Consider the following 25480-nt stretch of genomic DNA (forward strand, 5'->3'; position numbering starts at 1 on the left):
TCCCACCTAATCCCAGCTACTCAGGTGGCTGAGGCATGAGAATCGCTTGATCCCAGGAGGCAGAGGTTGCAGTGAGATCACACCACTGCACTCCAGCCTGGGCAACAGAATGAGGGTCTGTCTAAAATAAAAATAAAAATATATGTTTGTGTGTGTGTGTATATGTATATGTTTGTGTGTGTGTATATATATATATACACACACACACACACATTCAAAGGAAAAAATAATACAATAAATATAATACAAATAAAAAATACAGTACAACTATTTTCATAGCATTTACATTGTATTAGGTAGTATAAGTAATCTAGAAATAAAGTATACAGGAGGGTATGTGTAGGTTATATGTGAATACTATGCCATTTTACATAGGTTATTTTGGTATTTGAGAAAAATCCTGGAACCAGTCCCTCACAGATACCAAGGGACAACTGTGCTAACCTTTTAGGTGAAGTTTCATAGACCAGAGACTTCCACAGTGAACACAAGATTGGATACCTTAGGCTAGAGTGATGGGCTTCAGAAAAAAGGTGGAGACACGGAATTTTATGGATATGAAACAATACATTGTCCAGAAGTAAGGGTGGTCCAAGGATACTGGTTGGAGCGGGGTGGGAGAACATTTTCTTCATGAGTCAAGTCATTCTGTGTTGGCAATATATGTACATGAGTAGACTGGAGAGACTGAGGAGGCACAAGTCGACGAGGACCACATCTTTTATTTCGACTTGATTTTCTTTTTATCCCCTCTCCTTCTGCCCCAGGGTTCTTCTCCGTGTGGATCACATTAAGGGAGCGTATAACCTTTCATACCGCCTGACTAGGATGATGGATATGGAAATACACACTTTGGGAGCCCTGTCTGCTTCCCTGTTAAGCCATTGACTGTTATATACTCTTGGGCTTGAAACACCTTCCAGGCTGGAGGGGCCAGTATTGCATTTACTTTTATCCCATTTCTGTTTTCACGGCTACCCAAGAGGAAATCATTTGATTTGGGGCTGCAGGGGGTAGGGTGGAAAAGTGCAGTCGGAAGATAGAGAAAATCAGCAAGAAGATCACTGAAAGAGAAGGAGGGGGAAACCAACCAGCTTCGTATTTCCTGCAACATGAGTTAATGAAATTCCGTTCCTTCTTACACAGCTGTATTCGGTTTGTTTTACATTGTTTGGTATGTAAAAGGATTTGGCTTTGCGTTACAGAACTAATTGCTTACTAGATATTACATGGATATCAAAATACTTTATAAATATTAATTAATCTTCACCTAATTCCCTGGCAAGCACAAATAACCAGTGGCATATTTATTGAATGTGAAAGCAATAATCTGATTCTTAAAGATTTGTTTTCTCTGCTGAAGCTTTCTCATCATTTCCATGTGTCAAAATGCCTCACCTCCTTTGAGGACCATATCAGATGGTACTTCCACAACAATTGTTAGGAAAATAGTAATAAAGACGATGTTTAGAGTAACCAACATTATTATTTACTGAACTTTCTTACTTTGCCAAGCTCTTGAGTAAAAACTTCATAGATGTATCTCATTTAATCCCACAACAGTCATACAATAAAAATGTTATTGTTACTACGTTTTTTTCCCCCAGACGAGGGAGCAAAGTTTCTGAGAGCTGAATGGTGGCAGGGCTGGGATCCATAGCCCATTCTGTCCGCATGTGAAATTTATAATAAAAGCCACTATCTTGCACCTTTTCTGATTCACACTACAGGGAGGACACTTGGTACTTATTGATAACTCCATTCATTTATGCATTCAAAAATATATGTTTGAATGCGAGTACTATGAGAGGTACTGTGCTAGGCTCTGTTATGACATACCTGGTGTTGACTCTTGAGTAGGGATTACAGAGCTTAGCATCTTTTCTCTCCTGAGATTCATCATGGTCCCCATGGGCAGTGAACAGTGTTGTTGTCGCACTATGAAATGGGTATAGTGCCTGGCACAATGACCATTTCTTGAACAAATGGGGAGTGATACAGTGAAAGGAAAAAGAGGATCTACAATGTTGTTTGCTTGTAAATGGTGAGGGGTGGGAGCAGTTAGAAGATGGAAGGATGTGCTCTGTTCTTTCCTAACACTCATCTTAATATAACGACCTGCTCAATGTCTTCTCAGCTTGACATGCTGTGATGGCATGGACTATGTCTGTTTCTTTTTGCACTTTATACCTGTATTGACACGTTTGTCAGATAGACCAATGCCTTGTTCTATGCATAAAGGAAGGCCAGTAAAAATAGTCTTACATGCATATTACCGTGACCATGAAGATAATCCCAACCTGGGCGTAGCCTGGCTCTTGTCTGAAATGCGCAGTACTTTTATGTGACAAGATATAGAATAAGTCATTGGAAGAAAAACTGTCCTATTACTATATTTTATATAAAAGTGTATCTGGTGTTATAATGGGCCTGGTATACAGAGGGTGCTTAGCAAATCTTCCGCAGAGCTGAAACTGAGCTGAAGCTACAGCCCCCTTCTCTGCTTCCTCTCCTTTATTCTCTAGAGCCCTGCTTCCCAATCTGTGGTCCATGGACCAAGCAGCTTCAGCATCAACTGAGCACTTGTCAGAAATGCAGCACCTAGGCCCCGCACCAGACCTGTTGAATAGGAATCTACATTTTCACAAGATTCCAGGTGCTTTGCGTACACAGTGGCATTTGAGAAGCATTAATCCAGGGGCTTCTTTGCAGTCAGTGATGGTGATTTGCCAATCATTAGCATTTCAGAAACCCCAGACTGAAACCATACATTTATCCTTAGCTAGGTCGGTATCAAGTTTCTCTGCTTTCAGCCAGAATCCTAACAATTGAGCTTGGTTGATTATCTAAGAAGCTTCTATTTGATAATTATGTATCTTTCATTTTTTTTAAGTGCTGGGGGTTGGGAGATCCTGGGAAATGACGTAACTATTGCTTAATAAATGCAGTTTGCTTGGAAGACCAAAATCTTTCAAGTAATGAGAAGCATCAAAGGAAACAACTCCAACAACAACACAAAGGTTTCCTGACAATAAAGGGGCTGAGGTGAGGACCCCAGCTGTGGACCACACTACCCGAAGAGAACCAACGACCAAATCAATACCTGACAAAATAACAATCACATCCAGGTCATTTCACTTATGAGACAGAAGAGGAAGAAAGAAAACAATTCTCAGATACAAATATTTCTGCTGCTCCACATTGTTCCATGGGGCCAGGATTGTGAAGCCAGTCTTCCTAATGATTAATGGAATTTCTCACCTTTTGTTCAAATGACTTGGCCCCTTTGGTTTTTAAATGACATCTAAGGGCAAAACAGACCCAAGACTTTGTGGAATGACATTCCAGGAAGCAACCATATCTAGGTAAACCCATGCTCACAGATTCCCTCTGTTAATGGTGAAATTATATCAAGGATGACCTTTTGAAAGAATAAAACTCATTATCACATGGAATGTGGTAGCTATAAAAGATCAAGACTTGGAAGCCAAAGCAAAGTCCCACATATGATAAATTAATTAGAATTGAAGTTACACAAAACCTCGACCTTCTGTGTGACCCTTATCTTATAATTACCTCTTCTTTAAAAGCAGAATGGAATATTTTATGTATGAAGATGTTACTGTTGACCCTAAATGCATTAAGAGTCAAGGAGACATTTTTCACATATTGAAAATAAGATTTGATTGAGTGCTTGCAAGTGGCCTAGTGAAATCTCATTAAACCACTGTTTATTTTAATACTTGATAAATGGCAGAATATTAACCATTAATTATGAATATGAAACCAGTTAGAAAATAAGTTTTGCAATATATAAGCTTGATTTTCAACCCTAATTAATGCACTGTCTTTTTCATGGTTTCCAGTGTTTTAGAGCAAGTAGGTACGTATGACTTAGGTGTGACTTTTCATCTCTTCTTCCTCCTCCTCTCCTTCCTCCTTCTCATCCTCCTTAATGTGTTGCTTTACCAACATGGTTGTAAAAATCTGGATGAAAATAAGAAAATACAGTCTATTAAACATAGTTATAGGCTGTCACTATCCACAGTTATAATTAGATTTATAAATCATGTGCAAGATTCCCAGCAGAAAAAGATGAATCTTAAACATTCTTTTTAACTATTATCACCACAAAGTGAAACAAAACAAAATATAGCAACAATATGAAATTGCTTTAGTAACATTGCCATGTTACAGTAAGCTTTTGCATCTGGATCAGTCAGGCTGGTACAAATAACTGTATATTCTGAAATGTAAATGGATAGAAAGATAATGAGCTTCTTGAGCATCTACTGGGTGACAACCGCTGAAATAGTATCTGAATTTAACTGCACCAAGGAATATAGGCAGATTTTGATTCAGATGACAGCTTCCATTATTTGGCAGCAGATGCTTAAGAGGCTGTGTTGGGAGGATTCTGATGTTGGATCCAGCCTACATCATAGAACTGCAGCCATGGATTAGCAATGTGTGTTATGTGAGTGAGCTGCAAAAATATGCCACAAAATTCCCATCTTACAGTTATACCTTTTTACACTGAAATGAGTCAGTGTGTTATGGTAACATTCCCAGATGGCAGACAGAAGGAGAGCCAATGTGAGAGACCAGTGGACTCAGACCCGTCTCCCAAGAGCCTTGTCTAATTCATCTAAAAAACAAATGTTTCGGATATTCAGGGTTTTCTGATTTCAAATGTGTTCATACCATGAATAATTATGTAGCACTTCCTTACTGTGTGCTAAGGACATTAATGTGCTTCTTCTTTAATCCTTCCAATGACCCTGCAAAATAATTCTCACTGACATTTTCATGGAGGTATCCAACTTCAGCTCTTATGGAAAAGAAAGTGCCTCCGTGGAAGTTGCATAGATAGTAAATTGTGGCGTGGGGATTCAAAGCCAGGTTTGCTTGACTTCACAGTCTAAACTCAACCCAGGAACCCAACAGCCTCTTGCTGCGTGATTCTGATCCCCATGAACTCACTATGTTGTCAAATGCTGAGTTTGGAAAGCATGGTCTGAATGCATCGCTTCTGGACCTCCCTTAATGATTCCATGGCTTTCCGTTGCTTGTGCAGTTAATGAAGATGGAAAATGCTTCCCTTCCCTCCCTCTCTGTTCTTCTATCTGTCCAGGGAATAGCCTAATGTCAACCTAGTGACTTCATGGAATCTGTTTTCAATCTATTCCATCCTTGTCTAGAATTCTCAGGGGACCCTTAAGCCAGAACCGGGGTTGAAGGAAGCCCTGGCACTGTGCAAGTCCACAGTACAGCAGCTACTGGGGAGGGAAAATGTTGTATGGCTACGGTGAGGGTTTCTTCACGGTTGATGTGATTATAATGTGAAAAGATCGACATGTGAGCCCAGAGCAGATGAATAATAATGCTACTGGCATTTTGTATTGAACAAAACACCTTTCTCGAGAAATGTATTACTTACCTTGTGGGTGCGGAATTGTCTCTGAATGCAATCAGGTTAGTAACTGGCCCGTGACTATCTCATTTTTAATAAATAATAATTTTCTCAATTTAGTGCTAGCCAGCTCATCTGCTTTCAAAAGATAGGATAAGATTGCTTTGTATTTTTTATATTAATAACCCTCCACATGAGAGGATTAACTCTTGATGCACTGAAGGCAAACTACTGGACTCTCGGAGATCCATTTCTTCTCACCAGATAGGCTGACGTATCTTTCAGATGAATTTAAAGGTCAGTGCCGTGTGCATGAAAAGCAGGGGCCTGCGTTAGATGGCTGAGCTCTAGTCAATTCTTGGTCATTTGTATTGAAACAGAGGCAAGAGAGAGATTTCAAAACCACCATGAGAAGGCCCCTAAACACGCAGGCATTTCTTTCCTTTATCTGTTTATTCACAGAGCATCTACTCAGGGCCAAGGAGGAGATCAGGTTTATCTGACCTAGTCATACAGCCGGAAGAAAGATTCCCCCTCTCAAAAAAGGAAAAGAAAAAAAATACAGAGGTGCCTTCCATTGGTGAAGCATAGTCATTAAGAACATAAGGTTTGCAGTCACCGACAGCCCACAGCCGCTGTGGGTCGAGTTATACCTTCTGTCTTAGCAGCTGACCAGCTTTGGGTCTGAGCCTGTTTCTTCACAGTGGTCAGCCCCCTTGTCCACCTGATAAATGTCTGTCTGCTCACACACTTGGCTCCACAGAAGTGAGCTTGCTGGGTCCAGGGGGATGTTCATTGGAGATTTTGCACAATATTATGCTCTGGAAAGGGGTCTGCAAACTCTGATCTGAGGGCCAAGTCCGGCCTGCCACTTGTGTGTGGACAACTAGCAAGCTAAAATGGTTTTTACATTTTTAAGTGGTTGCATTTTCAATGCTTATATAATGGCTACATAAAATCCTTAATTTTGCCTCTTGGCCCACAAAACCTAATATATTTACTGCTGGCTCTTTAAGGAATAGTTTGCTAAAGCATGCTGTGGAGTCATCAGAGCCACATATATAATTTTAAATTTTGTGACAGCTCTCCTAAAAGAAGTAAAAAGAAACAGGTGACGTTAAATGTAATGTGTTTTCTTTAACCCGATATATTCAAGTAGTATCACTGCAACGTGTAGGTAATACAGAAATCGCGAATGAAATATTTTACATTCTTTTTTCATATCATGTCTTTAAAATCCAGTGTGCATTTTGCACTTAACAGCACCTCTTAATTTGGACTCACCACATTTCAGGGGTTTAATAGGCACATGTGACCGGTGGCTGCCGCATTGGACAGTGGCAGCTCTAGAGAGCTGGAACAAATTTATGCTCCTTCTGACATTCACAGGGAATGCTCTGTATAAATCTTGGTGGCTTCTTCCTTTTTAAGGTCACATAGCACCTGGATTTAAACTCCAAAGCTACCCCAATTTTAGCTGGAGGGATCATATTCCAAGCTGCAAATACTGTACCCACCCAGCAAATTTCCTGGGATGTGCTTCCTGGAGAAAGTGAATTCAGTTGCTGTAGGCCTTGATTTGATAAAATGCTCCTCTTTCTGGCCTTACCCTTGCTCAATCATTTCCAATTCCGCTGCTGGTTATTTTACACACCAGGGGCAGTAGGTGCATACAGTCCTATGCTCCCAGCTTATGAGGAAATGCTCTGTCCCTCCACTGCCCTGAGCAGTGGCCTCCCTGCTCCCGTTCTCCAGACAGAAGTTTCCTTAGTTTTGCTGGTCCCAACTCATGCACAGGAGGAAGCCAGAACTGCCCTGCTGTGATGATCAATCCATATGCATGCTTGCCTCCAGCAAACCAAGGACATTTAATTCTTGGCCAGAGTCTCATCAGCTCCATCAGTCTATGACAATAAAATGAATATATGTCTTGATCACACCAGGAAGTCTCTGCTACCAACACCCCCAGGAGAAAACAGCTCCAGGCTCTTGGGCCTCCCATGTAGCAAAGCCTCATTGCTCAGGTCCCGCATGTCAGAATTTGGCATGATTCACTCACAGCATGTGTCATGTGTATCTGGTAGAATGTTTGAAATGCATTCTTCCCACGTGGTTTTTCAGGGCCCTAAGTGTGAATATGAGCTTTGTGTGTGAAGGATGCTTCATTTTGCATTTTATTTGTTTGTTTTTGTTTTTTTGAGATGGAGTTTCACTCTTGTTGCGAAGACGAGTGCAGTGGCGCAATCTCGGTTCACTGCAACCTCCACCTCCTGGGTTCGAGCAATTCTCCTGCCTTAGCTTCCCAAGTAGCTGGGATTACAGGTGCCCGCCACCGCTCCCAGTTATTTTTTTGTATTTTTAGTAGAGACTGGGTTTCACCATGTTGAGCAGGCTGGTCTTGAACTCCTGACCTCAGGTGATCTACCTGCCTTGGCCTCCCAAAGTGCTAGGATTACAGGCATGAGCCACTGTGCCTGGCCAAGACATAATTATTAATATTAACAATGTTCATCTCAGTATACTGCCTAAAATTACATAATACACCAAAGTGGGTGTATGTATCCCACTTTGAGGAATACTGATGAGAAAAGATGTTAGGCCTACAGAGATCTTCATCTTCAGAAGAGCGCAGATAAGTTCTGGGATAACGGAAATGACAGTGTCTTGGCATTTTTTACTCCTGCCTTCAAACAGCAGACATCACAGCCCATCATGATAAGCCCGCTGATGCTGACTTCCTGCATTCTGTGGTACACCTGGGCTCAACTTAGAAAGGCTCTACCCCAACTCTCACTTCTTCATGGCAAGACGAGGCGAATTCATTTCTGCCCGTAGTCATTCTAATCTGCATTTTCATAACCCAGCTTTCCATTCTCCAAGTGTGACTTTCATTTATAGGACAGAGTTATTCAGTCAGTGAATATGCAGTCCCTTTAAAAGGATATTTATCACCCTTGAAGAATCTTATTGCCAAATCTTAATAGTCTTTCTTATAACAAAGGCTCAAATTCACTATCAAGATTAAGAGGTGGAGCTTGAATGAGCTTTGCTGGAGCATCTCATGATAAAATAGATTAAAGTCTTAAAATGGGCAACCCATCGAGGTGGAAGTCAAACAAATATGCAAAAGCATCCCTGTATTTTCTGCAGGAAGTTTGGGCACTGTGGGTGAGCCCAGAGAGTGAATGGTGGGAAGTGGGAGTTAGGCCACGTGGATTTTCCCTCAGGCTCAGCGGGATGACCTCCCGTGAGAAGCTGAAACTATCTTAATCTTAATTACTTTACCTGTAAAATAGTGGTGGTGAGGATGGGGAGAGCTTGCCTACCTCAGAGGCTTGTGGTGAGGATTACAGGGAAAAGTCCATGTAAAGTGCTCCCCCCTGGTTTCTGGCATAGAACAAATGAATGAAATTCAGATCCACCATTTATGTCAGAGGTCCCCAAGACCACTCCCATGTTCCTTGATCCCCTAGTCCTAGGAGGTCCTAGAGGTCCCCAAGGCCACCCCCAGTTTCCTTGATCCCCTAGGAGGACTCATCGTTAAGATTTATTACAGTGAAAATATACAAAGCAAAATCAGCAAAGGGCAAAGGCCTATTAGCGAAGTATGGAGGAAATAGTTACAATATTTCCACAATCCCCTCCCAGTGCAGTCGCTCAGGATGTGCTTAACTCCCCCAAGCAACATATGGGGACAGCGTGTGTGAAATGCTTTCTACAGGGGAAGCTCACTGGAGACTCAGTGCCCGAGTTTTTACTGGAAGCTCATCGAGCTGGTCACATAGGCACCCTCTGCCTGATACATAGCAACATTCCTGACTCCCGGAGGAAAAGCAAGAGTTCAGCATAAACCAAATAGTTCATACAAATATTAGGCGCTTGAAGCCACTCTTACCAGTTTTGGGGGTGGGAATACTCTCCAAGCCCAAGTTCCCAGATGCCAGCCAAGGGCCAACCTTTCAAGCAGGCCTTTCAAACACTGCAGTCTGCAATCTGCTTCGTAACTCTTTTCTTCCCAGGACTAGTGGTCATAAGGCCCCTACTACCTCTCTGGCTTCATCCCCAGTACCACCTGTTAACCAACCTGACATTCCTTCTATCACCCCGCAGATCCTGGCCCCAAAGCCTTACCTTGGTGCTAGCTGCTGCCTCTGTTTTGAAAGCTCTTCCCCTGAGTTTTCCATGACCAAGTCCTCACCCTTTTCATTGCAGATGCTTGCCTTTTCCCATCACCGGTTTCTAATTTCTCTAATGGAATTACCATTCTAAAGTTATCCTTTGTACTCCTTTTTTTTCTTGTGCATGGTTATCTCCATTAGAAGGAGGATATATTTTTCTGGCAGAAGAACATGCCCGTCCTATTTACTATGTTATCACTAGTGTCCACTATAGGGATGGACAGGTGGTAGGTGTTCAATATTTGCCTCATGGATATTGGGAATTACTATATTTATTGTTCTGTGTCCCAAAGAACAAATGAAGCCCCCACATCCTTCCTGTTTATTGACTTAAAGTATTATCTTTGAATGTTGAATAAAGTTTTTAGAAAATGTTGAACTTAAAGAGAAATTCACCAAAGTAATAGTAATATCATGAAGATGCTCAGTGCTTCTGGGCTTTCCAAATCTCATCTTTCCAAAATTGTGCCTTTTCTGCATGAGCCTAATTCAAAGAAATTCTGGTTCACAGAGGGCTGCTGGAGAAGTTGATGGTTTTGTTTATATTCAAAGTCATTGTAGGGACCTCTGCTTTCACCTTTTTGGCCTAGGTTGTCCCAGTACTTCTCTCGTTCTGTGATTGATGTCATAGGTGACAAGTGTGATGGGTCACTTCATTGGCCCCTCCAGGCTGCTTATTCTTTAGCTGACTTCACCTTGCTCTGGCCTTATATAAAGGTCCCTGCCCTCTGGCTTCCCATGGGTTCAGCCCACAACTCTGCAAACTTCCTCAAAGGGCCAGATAATAAATATTTCAGATTTTGCAGGCCATCCAGTCTCTGGGCAGCTACACTACTCTACTCTGCCATTGTAGCATGAAAGCGGACATACACAATAGGTAAACCAATGTGCATGGTCGTGTTCCAATAAAACTTTATTTACAAAAACTGACAATAGGCTAAGATGTGGCCCATGGGCTTTGATTTGCCAGTCAATGGTTTAGCCAATGGAGGACTGGGACAAGAACTCAGAGGGAAAGGGGAGAATAAATCTCTGCAGGCTGCTGTGTCCTTTCATTGGGGGTTACAGTTCTTCTCAGGGAGCCCCCTCCATGTGGCCATTTATTCTGGGCCTGGAAATTGTTTCCTCCCCTGGCCCTCTAGGCTTAGATGTGGGAAAGGTGCCCCATTATTACTGGCATGTGGCTTTATGCTGTGGGCCCCTTCTCCTGGACTCTGACTGTACGTTTGCTGGTTTCTGCATCCATCTCTTCTCACATAGCTCAATTTGAGTGTGCTGTCAATTTCCTGCTGGGATTAAGACATCTGGTAGTGCAGGGTTTCCTGGAATATGGGACCTCTAAAACTGAAAGCTAGACAGTCCCAGTAAATCAGGACGATTAATCTGCCTAACTCAAACCCAGCCCTGTATCCTCCCTTGGCGCTGCACCAACTACCTTCATTCTGGCCCTCAGCGCCCCCCACTTGGATAACGGCTTTGCTGACCAATGAATAAATACAGTGGCCAGATGGGGTTTGTGGCCATCACCATGTGCACCTCTCTGCTAGAGCTTATTTGCCCTTGCAACAAAGTCTAGCTGATGTTTGACAAGCCAAGGAGACTCTAGTTTAGTCCCCCAGCCTACCGTAGAGGCTCTTCACTTTATCATATTTTACACTGCATAATTTTTGAAGATAATCCCTTCTCTTCCAAATTCTAGTATAGGAGAGGTACGCTATTTTTCCATAAGAAAAATCAGACTTACTTTGAAAGAGCAGTAGGATTAGCAGACACTTTGAAATATTACATTAATCCAACTTGGGTTGAAAATATCCAAAGGACTGACTCATGAAATTTCAGGTAATTGAAATTCTGGACTCAAACAGACATGAGAAGAAAAAGTTATGTTCCTTCAAACTATTTCAACTTAGATGGTTTTTTCCTTTTTAGTTCAAAACCTGACAAAGGTTTGCTTGATGAGAAGAGGAGACCACCTTCCCCACACTGAAAGTTAACGCTATAATGATAATAGGAGGGCTTATGACTGAATCTGTATTCAGGTACACCGATTTTCTTTGCTTTTAGTGGCAAGCAGGTTTAGGAGGTTAGAGAAGAGGGTGATGTTTTGATGCTGTGGTGAAGCCAAGGGAGGCGATGTCCTTAGTCTGAGGAGACCAACATGAAGCCACCTTTATTGCCCTAAAATGTCTCTGCCTTCAAACAAGTGGGCTAAAGAGGGAGCGCCTGATCCTCTGAAAAGAAAAAAAAAATAACTTGGCCGGGTGCGGTGGCTCACACCTGTAATCCCAGCACTTTGGGAGGCCAAGATTGGCAGATCATTTGAGGTCAGGAGTTTGAGACTGGCCTGACCAACATGGTGAAACATCGTCTCTCCTAAAAACATGAAAGAAATAGGCAGGTATGGTGGCACGTGCCTGTAACCCCAGCTACTTGGGAGGCTGAGGCAGGAGAATTGCTTAAACTCGGGAGGCGGAGGTTGCAGTGAGCTGAAACCACCCCGCTGCACTGCAGCCTGGGTGACGGAGTGAGAATCCATCTCAAAAAAAAAAAAAAAAACACAACTTGCGTAATGGAGCAGGCTAAGTCAGGTTCCCAGGATCTAGATGACAGTAAATATGGAAGCTGCTTTAAGGAGATATTGGAGACATTTTAATGGTGGTGGCAGTTTCATTGTAACACAAATGACTTCTCTGCAACTGTTCAAGGAAGACTCTTTTCCTATGAGTGTTAGTAGATGAAGGGTGGAAACTCAAGTGCTTGGCAATGTCAGAAAGTTAGTGTCAATGAGTGAGGAGGCTTGGATATAAGAAAAGTCTATATGAAGACACAATTACAAACCAAAAATCACTCTTAGTTGACTATAAGGCAAACAGCAGTGCAACTGTGATGACAGAAGGCAAATGGTACTTGCTGGGGACACATGGGATGCATGGCCTATGGGCATCTAGAAATGAGGCCTGTCCATCAGGAGGTCATCCTTACCATCCACGAAGTGTTGCCCTGTTTGACTCCAAGCTCAGAGCTGTCCCAAATAAAGACGCTTGGTGAAAACTTTTGATATTTGAATGGCAGCCTCTACAAGCTAAAGGCCATCTAGCAGATACAGTGGCCACATGGGACCTGCAGGCCATGATTTTTTGCAGCCTCTCTGTTAGTGCTTGCTTGCCCTTGGAAAAGCCTGTGACTGGTGTTTAACTATCATGGGAGATACTAGTGTGGCTGAAACGTCTGTGTTCTGAACAGTACTATGGCACTATAGACAAACTTTGAAGGTCAAATTGATTATCCTCTAGCTTAGCAAAGCAGCAGCTCCCTAATTATGTCAGGAGGCAGGATTATCTCTGATCATTTGAGCTAGGACTCCAGATAAAACATCAAAAGCAATTATTTAAATAGCACACAGCCATGGTTAAGGATTCATTGCATTTTCTCTTACTATAAAACGAAAATTATGGTGGCCCATTTTGTTCCATTACTGGAAGGGTTTTCCAGGCTGTTTTAACTCATACATAGTGTAACCCTGTCCCTTACTACAAAATTTCACTCTGGGAAAGAGCAAAGCTGTACTTTGTGGCACAGTGGTATGATGGTTTATGTTCATGAAGGTCCTACAAAAATTCAGAAACGTTCTTAATCCAGATGATCTAGAAACAGGAACTGGAATACCTACCGTGCTGGAGCTGCTTAACCCATGAAAGACAGTTGTACACAGCTTTTCACAACTCCATCTTCAGTGATTTCACATTAGTAGCTTGAAATTAGCCATGATGGGAACAGTTATGCCCTGGACATTGTCAAAACTGACAAATCAAGTCATTTATTTCTTGGGGAGCTGGTCATTAAACACTCACTAGGATGCCCTTGGGTACCCCTCACTGCTAGAAGAATTCCCTCACTCCCTGTATTTCTCCCTTGAACTCTGAGCCTGCCTTGTATTCTACTTATATATATATATATATATACACACACACACACACACTCACACATGTATATACACATATATGTATACACACACACACACATATATATATTTTTTGTGTGTGTGGTGGAGTTTTGCTCTTGTTGCCCAGGTTGGAGTGCAGTGGCGTGATTTCAGCTTACTGCAACCTCCACCTCCTGGGTTCAAGCAGTTTTCCTGCCTTAGCCTCCCAAGTAGCTGAGATCACAGGTGCGCACCACTATGTCCAGCTAATTTTTGTATTTTTAGTAGAGACGGGGTTTCATTGTGTTGGCCAGGGTACAGTGGGGTGTTCTCAGCTCACTGCAACCTACGCCTCCTGAGTTTAAGCGATTTTCCCGACCTCAGGTGATCCACTCACCTTGGCCTCCCAAAGTGCAGGGATTACAGGTGTGAGCCACCATGCCTGGTCTAGACATTATGTTATTATCTTGCATGCTACTCTACGAATATAAAACAGAAGAAAACTTGCATATTAAATTACTTTTTAATTCCTATCTTCTCAAAAATTCTTGCCTTTTAAAAAGTTGTTATCAAAGACAAGGAATTTTTTAATCATCAGGGTAGCTCAGTCTTGAGACATCTGAGTCCTTCTGAGTAGTAACCAGTAGCTGCACCAAAGAGACAGTTCAAGGACTACAAATGATGGTAGTCCTTGAATTTCAAGTCCTCGGGAGTTCAAGGTCTATCCTCATTTGTAGTTCTTCACACTGCACTACTCTTTGTTTAAAAATATAAGAGTGCACAGGCAAAAATCAGCTAAATGGGAGTTGTCCAGAACAGTGCTTTCTCCAGTGACCTTACTCACCCCTCCATGAGGACTCAGTTAATTCTGATCTCTATTTTGCTGTTTCTATGAGGTCAGAAGTCCCCAACTTTTTGGCACTAGGGACTGGTTTCATCGAAGAAAATTTTCCTATGTATCAGGGACATGGGGGAGGGGGAGGATTTGGGGATGATTCAAGCACATTGCATTTATTGTACACTTTATTTATATTGTTATTGCCTTATAATATATAATGAAATAGTTATACAACTCACCAGAGTGTAGAATCAGTGGGAGCCCTAAGCTTGTTTTCCTGCAACTAGACAGTCTCATCTAGGGTGATGGGAGACAGTGACAGATCATCAGGCATTAGATTTTCTGAAGGATCATGCAACCTCGATCCGTTACATGTGCGGTTCACGATACGGTCCGTGCTCCTATGAGACTCTAATGTTATTGCTGGTCTAACAGAGGTGGAGCTCAGGTGGTAATGCAAGTGCTGGGGAGCAGCTATAAATACAGACGAAGCTCCACTCATGGGCCTGCCACTCACCTCTTGCTGTGTGGTCCAGTTCCTAAAAGGCTGCAGACGGATACCCATCCGTGGCCTGGGGGTTGGGCATCCTTGTATTAGATTACTAACCCCACCCTTAAACTTTTTAAGTTGTGTTTTCAAAGAAGGTGTCAGCATGTCAGTCTTTCCTATAATGTTCTGTGTTCCTCGAAGATAGGGACCTTGCCTTTTTGTGTATATTGGCAATTTGTGTATATTGTCTTGGCACTGACACACAGTAGACGCTCAGTAGATGTTACTTGCATCGATGCATGAGTCCTTCAGAATATGTCCAATTGGTATTCAATGAGCAATTTGTTCAAATTCCTTTTAATTCAGGATGATCAAATGTTTATATGAACATTTGGGGAAACATCTTAACTGGCTACTAGGCAGTGAGATTTTAAAGAAACGACGCGTATTCATGTACTCTGACACAGGGGAAAATATGTGGCATTCTGCTTAACATAATCAGTTCCTTGCTTTCCACACCAGCTTGTGCTTGATTTGTTTCTTCTAGAACTTTTCAGAGTAAGAACCTTTAGCAGAAAAAAAACAGCTTAAGAAGATAGACATTTTAGTTCAATAGAAGAATTTTTCTGGTGTGAAAAAGTAAATTACAAAAAGGATTTTGCTTCTGAAAGATAATTAATAAAAACCTTCCCATGTGATGACAAATCTGACATCTTGTCTAATGTCTGGCAGAGGAGAAAGTGTTGAGAGCTGCACAGTTGGAATAAAATGTTCCACTTCACAGCATGGCCGGGTAGGATCTGATAATTATTTCTAGGCAAGAAAAGTTCATAGTCTAATTGTTAAATTGACACAACACCAGGCCTGGCTATGTGACTATTCACCATCAGTGAGGTCTTCGTTTAGGCTTTCCTGATTTCACAGGTGAATATTGCCAGGAATGTGGGTGATCATGGAATGACTCCCTTGTGGATATTTTGGACTACAGCTGTACTTACAGAACTTTCCCTTCCCTCTTATAAGCTTCTCATGGGCTGTGGTAGGCTGAGTAATGGTCCCGTAATAAGTCCACATCCTAATTTTCAGAATGTGTGAAGGTTACCTGTATGACCCAGATGAGCATGATGTAATCACAAGCTTATAGAAGGGAAACGCGAGGAGCCAGAGTTAGAAACAGAAGACAGTGTGATGAAGGAAGAGACACAGAGAAAAACAGATGAGAAGAGGCCATGCTGCTGGCTTGAAAGAAGAAGGAGGCTGTGAACTAAAGGATGTGGATGACTTAGCTGGAGAAAACAGATTCCCCTGAAGGAGTTCAGCCCTGTGGCTTCAGACTTTAGAACTATAAGGTAATAAAACTTGGGGAGGCCAAGACGGGCAGATCACAAGGTCAGGAGATTGAGACCATCCTGGCTAACGTGGTGAAACCCCGTCTCTACTAAAAATACAAAAAAATAGCCGGGCGTGGTGGCAGGCGCCTGTAGTCCCAGCTACTTGGGAGGCTGAGGCAGGAGAATGCCATGAACCTGGGAGGCGGAGCTTGCAGTGACCCGAGATCGCGCCACTGCACTCCAGCCTGGGCAACACGGCGAGACTGTGTCTCAGGGGAAAAAAAAAAAACAAAACTATAAGATAACAAAGTATTTTTTTTTTTTTTTTGAGATGGAGTCTTGCTCTGTCACCCAGACTGGAGTGCAGTGGCGCTATCTCGGCTCACTGTGAGCTCCGCCTCCCAGGTTCATGCTATTCTCCTGCCTCAGCCGCCTGAGTAGCTAGGACTACAGGCACTCGCCACCCTGCTAATTTTTTTTTTTGTATTTTTAGTAGAGATGGAATTTCACCACATTCGCCAGAATGGTCTTGATCTCCTGACCTTGTGATCCACCTACCTCAGCCTCCCAAATTGCTGGGATTACAGGTGTGAGCCACCCCGCCCGGCCAATAAAGTATTTTTAAGCCCCTCAGATTTGAGAACTTTGTTATAGCAGCAATATGAAATTGATACACGGGGGCATATTTTCCTGAAATCAGAGCCTGAGATGAGAACCAGGTGCAGGTAATTTTCTTTGGGAGGTGATCCAGGAAGCAGGAGTAAGGAAGGATGAGAAGGCAGGAAAGGAGAGAGAACCAATGTATTAAGGAATCCTTCAGCTCACTGCTGTAGACAGCCAGGGGCCAGTCCACAGGGACCTCGAGAGGCACAGGGAATGACTCTCAGATGTGTCTGTGTGCAAGAAGGCAGGTGGGAGCATTCAGCCAGCTGTCATTTCCAATGCGCTGACGGCTGTCCGCAGCAGCATTAACTCCCCCTCCTTTCCCATCTCTGCTTTTCCTCACATTAGCCAAGCTCCTGCAGTGTAGGAGAAAGAGCCAAAGCAGAATGCAAAGAGACTGAGGGCACTCTAAGGGGCAAGCCTGACTTCTTTGGAAACTCATCGCAACAGTGACTGAGATCAGAGGTTGGCCGAGGTATTGGCCGCGGCCACCAGCAGCATCCTCTATTGGGCTGAACCCTCAGATTCCAGACCTATTCATTTACTAAGATTCCCGTCTTTTGTCTCTGTGGATTCATGGTTTCTTGGTGTAGACCAGACAAGGTTCCCAGTGCCTGGCACATGGTAGGCATTCATTATTTTCTCAACTGAACTCCCTGAGGCTACTAAGGCCCACCCAAGAGTACCTCATATAGGGGCTCCTTTGTTTGACTTAAGGGAAGCAGGTATTATTTGGCATTCGACATTACTAATTTAATTACAAAAAATTCATAAATAGACGCAAATACCACCAACCCTGAGCAGGCACTTCGTCTGGTTTCTCCTAAGGGCCAGCCAGCAAGCCAGGCATTCCCAGTGCAGTAACTTAAATTCTTACAAAACTGCATTTTTCCTTTTAAGTTTTCTAAGTGAGCCCAGTGGCTTAATCCTGGAATCTTAATAGTAAAGAGTTAATTCCATTTAGACAAAAATTGTGATTTCATTGAGTGAATTGTTCTTGGCTCTGTTTTATCCAAACTGAAGGAGGGCATGCATCAGTCCTATTTTGAGACAAAACACCTTCAAATAATCTGAAAAACAACCCAGAGTTTATTTCTGCCAAATGGCTCCCTGTTTCTTGAACAGGCATGCTATGGTGTTTGCATTGACCGAACTTCTGCATGAAAGCTTTGTTCTTAGAGGTTGTCACATGAAAACTTTCAATCATCTTTCTAATATGTCCTTGTCTGTGACGTGGTCCCAGTCCTTATTTTCATCCAAAGAGCGTGTTGTTCCTTCTTCTTTATTTCCACAATACTTTATACATACCCTCTTTATTAATATAACTATAATATTAATGTATACTTATTATATAATAAATATATATCAGATATCAGTGTAAATAATAGCTAGCACATAACACCTACTGTGAGCCAGTTTCTGTCCTGAAACATTTAATTTGTCTTGACTCATTGACTCCTACAACCAGTGGGAGGAGACACAATTATTAGCTGTGTTTTGCAAATGAGGAAACTAAGGCAGAGAGAAGTTAAGTAACTTGCTCAGGGTCACATAGAAACTAACTGGAAAAACTGAGATTTGGACCCAGTTAGTCTAGCTTGGGAATGTTTACTCTGAACTACTTTCTAACTGATTCTCAACGTATAGACACATAGGTTGTAGTTTATTATATGTCCGTGTGTCTGTCTTTCCTTCTAGATAATAAGTTGTTTAAGGGTTTTATTCATTTTTCCATCTCTAGTATCTAGGCCAGAGCCTGGCAGATAATAGAAATGTTAAATTTTCACTAAGAAAATCAATTTTAAAATGAACCTGATGATGCTGTCATAATGGCAGATCAAAATGTCCCATAACTTGAAAGAGGCAATTACTAAAACAATAGGAAAAAAATAAAATAAAACAAAATAAAATAAAAAATGAGAGATAATGCTTATTTATGCTGAGGAGAGGAGCACTTAGGACAGTCATTGCCACATCCTGACTCTGACAGCCTTGTCAAAGCATCCCAAAGCCATGACTTTCCCTTATTCTCCTTTCCTTCCCCACCTCGCCTTCAAATTCCCTCTCCTATTCCTTTCTTTGTAACTCCTCTGTTTTGCCCTCTTCATTGGTTTTCCCAAATTATATTTACATTTTAAAATACCAAGTAAAGGGAACCCATATCTTCTGAGTGTCTGTTGTGGGGCCAGGCTATAGTAGACTGCATTAGTTCCCAATGGCTGCTGTAACAAATGACCACAAATGTGGCATTTTGAAACAAACATATTATTGTGCACTTTTTAATGTCAGAAGTTCAAAATGGGCTTCACTGAACTAAAATCAAGGTATTGGCCGTGATGCATTCCTTTCTGGAGTCTCTTGCGGAGAATTCCCTTTCTGCTATCTCCAGTTTCTAGAGGCCGCCCACATTCCTTGGCTCCTGACCCCTTCCTCCATCTTCAAAGTCAGCAATGTGGGGCTGAGTTCATCTCATACCATATCACTCTGCCCTCACCTTCATCACTACATCTCTTTCTATTATCCTTTCTTCCATTTTCAAAGATACTTGTGATTACGTTGGGTTTATGTGATTACATAATCCAGGATAAGCATGCTGTTTTAATGTTAGCTGATTGCCCACCTTAATTACCCTTTGCCGTGTAATCTAGCATATTCACAGGTCTTGGGGAGTAGGGTGAGGACATCTTTAGGGGCGTTCTGTCTATTCTGTTTGCGTTATCTCATTAAGGCCTCCCAGTGACCGTTTCTCTAGCAAAGAGCATGTGAAGGCCATTCACTCTGAATTAATTTGCCAAAAGCCGGAGAAATCACCACGCAGCCAGAGTTCGGACTTAGGTTAGTTTTGGGTTTTTGCCCCATGCTTTTCCTTGTTTTATTGTTTTCTTGTGCTTCACTTTTTTTTTTGTACTTTACAGATATTGTATGTTTTACAAATTGAAGATTTGTGGTGTTGAAGTCAAAATAAAAACGTAGAGATGAATCTCTGTATTTGGCATTTCATTTGGGAAGAAAGACTTGCAATTCGGGGCGTTTATGCAGATTAGATAGTCTTTGGTATGTTCAAAGAACGAAGAGAAAGTTGGAGGTTTTGTAACAATGAAAAATGTTATGTATTGCTCTTTGAGAAAGTTCATTGACACTACTAAGGTTCTGGGAAGCTGGCAAGCTTCAGCTGGCGAGTGGCATCAGTGAGAAAATTGGTCCTGGAGTTGCAGCAAATTATCTTGAAGCTATAGATAAAACTGGGTTCAGGTTACAGCAGCCAGGCTTGCAGAGAATTACATTGTTGGAGCAATGCTTTGTGTCCCTAGTGTGTTTTCCCCTGGCTTCTTTGTTTTTGTTGGGTATGACAAGAATAACGCATTTTGTAGGATCAACTTTCACCTTGATAACTCTGCATTGAGCAAGTTTTTGGGTGCTGTTTTTCCAACAGTATGTGATCACTTTGTGTCTCTGTCTCATGTTTTGGTAATTCTCCCAGTTTCTTTACTTTTTTTAAATTATTGCTTTGTCTGTTTTGGTGATCTCTGATCAGTGACCTTTGATGTTACTATTGTGATTTTTTTTTTTGGTGGGGGAGGCAGCATGAACTGTGCCCCTATAAGATGCCAAACTTAATTGAAAAGTGCGTGTTCTGACTGTTCCACCAACTGACCCTTTACCCATCTGTCTCCTTCTCCTCCAAACATCCTATTTCCTGAAACACAGCAATATTGAAGTTAGGCCAATGAATAAGCATACAATAAAGTACTTTCTTTGCCTCTAAGTGTTCAAGAGAAAGGAGGAATTGCATGTCTCTGTCTTTAAATCAAACCTAGAAATGATTCAGCTAAGTGAGGAAAGCAGGTCAAAAGCTGAGATAGGCCGAAAGCTAGGTTTCTTGTGCCAAACAGTAAAGTTATGAATGCAAAGGAAAAGTTCCTGAAGGAAACTAAAGGTGCTACTCCCCTGAACACATGAATGATAAGAAAGTAAGACAGCCTTATTGCTGACATGGAGAAAGTTTAAGTGGTCTGAATAGATGATCAAACCAGCCGCAACATTCCCTCAAACCAATGCCTAATCCTGGGCAAGGCCTTAACTTTTTTCAATTCTCTGAAGGCTGAGAGGTGAGGAAGCTGCAGGAGAAAAGTTGGAAGCAAGCAGAGGTTAGTGTGTGATGTTTAAGGAAAGAAACTATGCCTGTAACATAAAAGTGTCAGGTGAAGGCCGGGCACAGTGGCTCACAGCTGTGATTCCAGCACTTTGGGAGACCAAAGCAAGTGGATCACGAGGTGAGGAGAGTAACACCATCCTGGCCAACATGGTGAAGCCCCGTCTCTACTAAAAATACAAAAATTAGCTGAGTGTGGTGGCGCGTACCTGTAATACCAGCTACTTGGGAGGCCAAGGTAGGAGAATCGCTTGAACCAGGGTGTAGGAGGTTTCAGTGAGCTGAGATCACACCACTGCACTCCAGCCTGGTGACAGAGTGAGACTCCATCTCAAAAAAATGAATGAATAAAATAAAATAGAGTGTGAGGTGAAGCAGGAAGTGCTGATATAGAAGCTGCAGCAAGTCATCCAGAAGATCTAGCTAAGATCATTGATGAAGGTGGGTACATTAAATAATACATTTTCTATGTGGTTAAAACATTCTTATACTGGATGAAGATCCCATCTAGGACTTTCATAGCTAGAGAGAAGAAGTAAAGGACAAGCAAACTCTTTTGTCTGGGTCTAATGCAACTGGTGACTTTAAGTTGAAGCCAATGCTTATTCTCCATTGCAAACATCTTAGGGCCCTTAAAAATTATGCTGAATCTACTCTGCCTATGCTCTGCAAAGGGAACAACAAAGGCTGGATGACAGTACCTCTCTTTACAACATGGTTTATTCAATATTTTAAGCCCACTGTTGAGAACTACTGCTCAGAAAACTATATTCCCTTCAAATCTTACTATTCATTGACAATGTACCTGGTCATCCAAAAGTTTTAATGGAGGTATATAAGGAGATTAATGCTTTCACTCCTGCTGATATAATTTCCATTTTGCAGCCCATGAATCAAGGAGAAATATTGACTTTCAAGTGTTATTATTAAAGAAATACATTTTGTAAGGCTACAACTTCTAAAGATTGTGATTCCTCTGATGGATCAGGAGAAAATGAATCAAAAACCTGCTGAAAAGGATTCACCATTCTAGATGCCACTGAGAACATTTGTGATTCATGGGGGGGAGGTTAAAATGTCAAAAATAACAGGAGTTTAGAAGATGTTGATTTCAATCCTCATGGATGATTTCGAGAGGTTTAAGACTTCAGTGGAGGAAGGAAGTGCAGATGTGGTCGAAATAGCAAGAGAACTAGAAGTAGAGCTTGAATATGTGTGTGAATTGCTGCAAGCTCGTGTTAAAACATGAATGGATGAGGAGCTGCTTCTTATGGATGAGCTAAGAAAGTGGTTTCTTGAGATGGGATCTAACCCTGGTGAAGATTATGTGAACATTGTTGAAAAGACAATAAAGGATTTAGAATCGTACCTCAACTTAGTTGATAAAGCAGCGGCAGGGTTTGAGAGGACTGCTTTCAGTTTTGAAAAAAGTTCTTGTGTGGGTTAGATGCTACCAAATAGCATCACATGCTATAGAGAAATCATTCATGAAAGGAAGAGTTGATAGATTGGCAAACCTCGTTGTTTTCTTATTTTAAGAAACTGCCACAGCCTCCTCAACCTTTGCAACCACCACCCTGATCACTCAGCAGCCATCAGGAGGCAAGACCCTCACCAGGAAAAAGATAACCACTTGTTGAAGGCTCAGAGGATCATTAGCATTTTTTAGTAACAAAGTATTTTTAAATTAAGGTATGTACATTGTTTTTAGAAATAATGCTATTGCATACTTAATAGGCTACATTATAGTGTAAACATAACTTTTATATGCACTGGGAAGCCAAAACGTTCATGTGACTCACTTTATTGTAATATTTGTTTTATTGCTATTGTCTGGAACCAAACCTGCAGTATCTCCGAGGGATGCCTGTATATGCAGCTTCCCTGTTTACAGTTTGAGGAGAATATGTTGGGTAGCATCTTTTAGAGATAAAGTCTAGGATGTTGGTTCAAATTTTGTGTGAAAGCAACAATAGGGCCTGGTGCGGTGGCCCATGCCTGTAATCCCAGCACTTTGGGAGGCTGAGGCAGGCGAATCACAAGGTCAGGAGTTCGAGACCAGCCTGGCCAACATGGTGAAACCCCGTCTCTACTAAAATTACAAAAAATTAGCTGGGCATAGTGGCAGATGCCTGTAATCCCAGCTACTCAGGAGACTGAGGCAGGAGAATTGCTTGAACCCTGGAGGCGGAGGGTGCAGTGAGCCAGGATTGCGCCTCTGCACTGCAGCCTGAGTGACAGAGTGAGACTCCGTCTCAAAAAAAAAAAAAAAAAAAACAACAACAACAAAAAAGAAAGAACAAAAAGAAAGGAAAGCAACAGTGGTACCAACCAAACTAAAAGCAGTCTCCCCTTTTACCTCCCCAATAACTGTAAAATCATTTCTAAGTGTCTGTGACCTTGATGACCAACAAGGTGTCAGGTTTTCTGTGTTCCTGGGGCTGTAAAACACCAGGAACATTTTAAGGAGGTCAGACTCAGCAGGGGCGTGGATGACATGAGTACATGCACATGTGTGTATGTGTGTGTGTGTGTGTGTGTGTGCATGCACGTGTCCTGGAATGCTACATTTCTCCATGCTTTCCCTGTAGGCAGTGTGCCTTTGTAAACCCTTCCAGAACTCTGGGCTTGTGCTCCCTGGGAGGATAAAGAATTAATCAAAATACACTGCTGTGATATTTTTACAACCTGCAAGTCAGAGGCAGTATCCTTTCTTCCACACAAATCTAAGACCCTCTAAACTGATCTCTGTATACTGACTTTAACAAGAGTAAACTAGAGGTGTTTTGTGGCAGGGATAAAGTAACTGTCCACCAACACTAATGACAAAAAAGCAAAACGAGTTGGAGAGAGGAAAGCAAAAAGGATCCCAGAGACGCTAGGGTGTTGGTTTGGAAAATACCTTTTTGGAGCTGGTTTAAGAGGGGATGGAACCTGAGAGTGTTCTCCACCTGGTGAGATTGATTATTTGGGCAGGAAGTTTCTCTCTTTATTTGTGGCTGCTTTGGAGACAGTTGTGTCATGTTTTTCTTCAGTCCTGATATTTCTCACTGGCCTCTGGGATATGTCTGTGATGTCAGTGGTATCGAAGACTTTTCTGCCCTTGTTCCATGGATGTTTAGTGTACAGTCAGCTGCTGCAACAAACAACACCAAATCTCAGTGACTTTGTGCAGGGTTCCATGGATGTGTCTTGTGGGGCGGTTCTCCTAACTGTCTTCTGTGCAATGACTGATTCTGAGCTCTTTCTATTGGATGACTCTGCCAACTTGGGAGTCCTTACTTCCTATTTCTATGGATAGGAGAAGAGAAGATATCATGCAGGACATTCAGGGGCCATGTCTAGAAGACTTGAGAATCTTTCCACCCTTATTCTATTGGGCAGTGCTTAGTCCCATAGCTAAAATTGTAATGGAGCAGCAGCACCAGGTCCTATTGTGACAAGTAGCCAGAGACTAATCTCAATGACAGTTCTCATAGCTTGAAGAAGTATTTGCAAAATCTAAAGCAAAGGTTGTCAGCTCGAATGCCTAGATGTCCAGGCAAGTGTTTAACTGAATTGAATGAGCAGGAACAAGAACAGGGAGTGGTGCTGAGAAGGAAAGCTTGGAGAGGGGCACTCTACATAACATGACAATTTAACTTGATGACAGACTTCTCTGGCTAAACTAACCACATCTGCTGGCCCCATCCATCCCCTATGCTGCCAGTTGGCAACCCACAGTATGGGAGAGACAAAGAAAAAATCCTTTCTCTGGAAGCAAACTCCAAAGTTGGCTATATTCTTGAATCAGTACCTGTCAGGATAAACAAAAACTCTTTCTTTTTAAGAAAGAAAGAAAGTTCTGTACTGCAGCAAATAAATGGAAGCTAAAAAGAAGACCTGGTGTAAAGAGTGTGATTTAAGAATTTGCTTTCTGTGCATAAATTTAGGGTAGTGGCTCTTGCATTGAAGACAGATCTCTGAGCTTCTACTTTTAAAGATGTTTGATAGTCATACAAAGGTAACACAACTCAATCATATCAGGCACTGATGTTCTCATTGTGCAGCTGATCCTGAGATGCAAACAACCCATGATCTTCTACTGTCTGATTCCCTGCTATGTCCTTGCTATGTCCTTGTGCATAGTCTAAACAGTCTATTCACTGAACAGTTTTTTAGTAACAACAAAAGTAATAACATGTTGGTAACATTTTGTCAATGTCTACCCTGGAGAATATCAGTGAATCATGAATACGGATTTAAATATAATACATAGAAATAATAGCAAGCATTTATTGAGGAAGTACTATGTACCAGGAACTACTTAAGTCTCTTTACAATAATTAACTCACTTAATCCTGATAACGGGTAAGTTACCATTACTCCTGCTTTTCAGCTTAGAAAACTGAGACACAGAAGGTTACTTGCCCAAGGATAGCCCGCTGCTAAACGAGATTCACAGTGAACCACTGTGGCTTAGACCTGTGCTTATAGTCCATCTGAAACGTGA

The 25480-nt window shown here is 41.9% G+C and overlaps 1 protein-coding gene and 1 long non-coding RNA gene across 4 annotated transcripts in view; both read left to right on the forward strand.

The window, feature by feature from the left end:
• LOC129493484 (uncharacterized) overlaps positions 1–1141 on the forward strand; it is a 57076-nt gene extending 55935 nt beyond the window's left edge. Inside the window, exon 3 of the long non-coding RNA XR_008661152.1 lies at positions 768–1141. This is a non-coding gene — a long non-coding RNA (uncharacterized lncRNA). The remainder of the gene's footprint in view (positions 1–767) is intronic.
• CDH13 (cadherin 13) overlaps positions 1–25480 on the forward strand; it is a 1187225-nt gene that overhangs the window by 209464 nt on the left and 952281 nt on the right. The window lies entirely within an intron of this gene.

Source organism: Symphalangus syndactylus, chromosome 11, assembly GCF_028878055.3.
Source record: "Symphalangus syndactylus isolate Jambi chromosome 11, NHGRI_mSymSyn1-v2.1_pri, whole genome shotgun sequence".
Classification (NCBI taxonomy): Eukaryota; Metazoa; Chordata; class Mammalia; order Primates; family Hylobatidae; genus Symphalangus; species Symphalangus syndactylus.